This window comes from Notolepis coatsorum (genome assembly GCF_963971535.1).
Source record: "Notolepis coatsorum genome assembly, chromosome: 2".
Lineage (NCBI taxonomy): Eukaryota > Metazoa > Chordata > Actinopteri > Aulopiformes > Paralepididae > Notolepis > Notolepis coatsorum.
This window is the reverse complement of record NC_140166.1, coordinates 23,048,316-23,051,200: the sequence shown is the minus strand read 5'-3', so window position 1 is coordinate 23,051,200 and position 2,885 is coordinate 23,048,316. Positions and strand designations below refer to the sequence as shown.

The 2,885-nt window shown below is 36.9% G+C and overlaps 1 protein-coding gene across 2 annotated transcripts in view; it reads left to right on the top strand.

Moving 5' to 3' along the window:
• arid3c (AT rich interactive domain 3C (BRIGHT-like)) overlaps positions 1-2,885 on the top strand; it is a 211,705-nt gene that overhangs the window by 8,105 nt on the left and 200,715 nt on the right. The gene's annotated exons all lie outside the window — the stretch shown is intronic.

Below are 2,885 nucleotides of genomic sequence, written 5' to 3'. Positions count from 1 at the left end.
CCCATTCTGCAATCTGTTAATAAAATTTCCAATCAATCAATCAATCAGTCGCGTGGCGCACGCCTCCCGCGCCGCCTCGAATCCAACTGAAGCGGAAAAGATAACTTGCCGCCCGTGAGGCGCGCTCCCGCTTGCGGCCAGTGTGCACAGTAGCGTCCGTTAACATGGGAGCGGAAGTGAAGGGGCAGCCGCCCGTCCGTCCGTCCGTGTTCATTCGTGTGCTGTGTGCCCTGGGCGTAAGGCTGCGGTTACACTAGGGCCATTTCGTTTCATTTCGCTTTTCAGAACGCTGCGTATTGGCAGGCAAGTAAGAGTTAAGTTAGACGTCGTTTAATCTCGTCTACTATATACATGTAGTACAATGCCAAAGCAGTAAGTGGCGATGTAGTTCAAACATGAAGGCCATTTTCAGAAAGGTTGAATGTGCCACTACACTTCCTGCTAAAAAACAACAGTCCACCATCTTTAAATACCTCGCGTGAGCCATTTAGCCAACGTAGCATTTATTTTTCAGCAAGAAAACAAAGTGCAATAAAAGTGCAATAAACTAAAACGGATACATTCACTGTGTGTTCTGCTTCTCATTTGTTGATGAAACAAAACCAACATCAACACAATTTACCACCAAGAGCGGATAGTTTAGTCTCACAAAAATATCTCCTGTGTTGTTAGCTACATGCTAATGTGAATGGCATTCTCCATGTATATAGTTAGCATCGAGGCTATTAACGTAGTAACGTTAACACTAGTAGAAATGGATGAAAACTTTATTTAACAGATTGCAGAATGGGTACAATACAATACGGCTCAATACACACAATTGTTAAGGGTATGCAGACTGTTGTAGTTTGGACTGGGCTCCTTATAATAACTTGACAACACATTGGTAGCCGCAGCTACTTGGGACAGCTCTGCTGTAAACACTGGAAATAACCGTGCGTGTTACACATGAATAAGCAATCTGAGGAGGACGCAGCTGATATCCTGTATAGCCTCCCCATATGGCCGGTTGGTGTCGGGAGACAGCAAATTATATTAATTATAGCGCGATATTGCAAGTGACTCCCAGAAATAGTTCTGATGTTTGGACTAATGGACGGAGTCGAGGTCCAGCCAGGGGAGAATTTGGCATCGGTCTCTACTGTGCATGGGCATTGGGCAGAACGGCTCTGTATCCGGCTTGTGCAAATTACATGGCACCATTGTCGGCGAGTTTCGGCGAGTTTCCAAAACGAAAACACCCTTTCAGCGTTGCCACTAGGAAAACGCGTTTTCCTGCCAAAACTGCGTTTCTTTTTAACTTGGACATGCAAACGTAATCATTCGAAAATAAAACGTTGCTGTTTTTCCCCAGTGTAACCATGGCCTAACTTACAGTGTTACACCAAGTTCCTAACAACCTCAGCTTTTTGTATTATCATGCACACGTCTACACAGCAATCATCTTAATATTGTCTCATTCACAACTTCCCACCCCCAACACACACACACACACACACACACACACACACACACACACACACACACACACACACACACACACACACACACACACACAGCTCTATAACAATATACAACATGCTATATTACTATATAACATACAATTACTATATAACATGTATACAACATGTTACATTATTATATAACATGTATACAACATGCTATTTTATTACTATATAACATATACAACATGCTATATTACTATAACATATACAACATGCTACATTACTATAACATATACAACATGCTACATTACTATATAACATACAACATGCTACATTACTATATAACATATATACAACATGCTACATTACTCTATAATATATACAACATGCTACATTACTATATAACATATATACAACATGCTACATTACTATATAACATATATACAACATGCTACATTACTATATAACATATATACTGTACAACATGCTATATTACTATATAACATATACAACATGCTATATTACTATATAAGATATACAACATGCTACATTACTATATAACATATATACAACATGCTACATTACTATAACATATATACAACATGCTATATTACTATATAACATACAACATGCTACATTACTATATAACGTATATACAACATGCTATATTACTATATAACATACAACATGCTATATTACTATAACATATATACAACATGCTACATTACTATATAACATATATACAACATGCTATATTACTATATAACATATATACAACATGCTACATTACTATATAACATACAACATGCTACATTACTATATAATATATATACAACATGCTATATTACTATAACATATATACAACATGCTACATTACTATATAACATATAATGCTATATTACTATAACATATATACAACATGCTACATTACTATATAACATATATACAACATGCTACATTACTATATAACATATATACAACATGCTATATTACTATATAACATACATACAACATGCTATATTACTATATAATATATACAACATGCTATATTACTATATAACATATATACAACATGCTACATTACTTTATAACATATACAATATGCTACTTTATAACTAAATACAAGTACAACTGTATTCCTTTGTGTGAAGCTATACTTCCAAATGTTCAGCTAACAGGCCAAGGGGGGGAAAGTTCACTGAATCTTCATATAGACACGACCTTCAGCCTTATTTGCTTAGCGGGTCAGTGATATAATACAGATTCAGCGGTTCTTCTGTCGCAAACTGTGCCATGTAATCAAAATCTGTAGATTGGACTTGTGGGAAATTTGCATGTGCCAGCTGGGTACTTGTTCCTGAGCTAACGAGGTTGAATAATCATTGATAGGCGAGCGCCGGCAACCAGATTAGATTGAGTCATCATTGATAGGCGCACGCC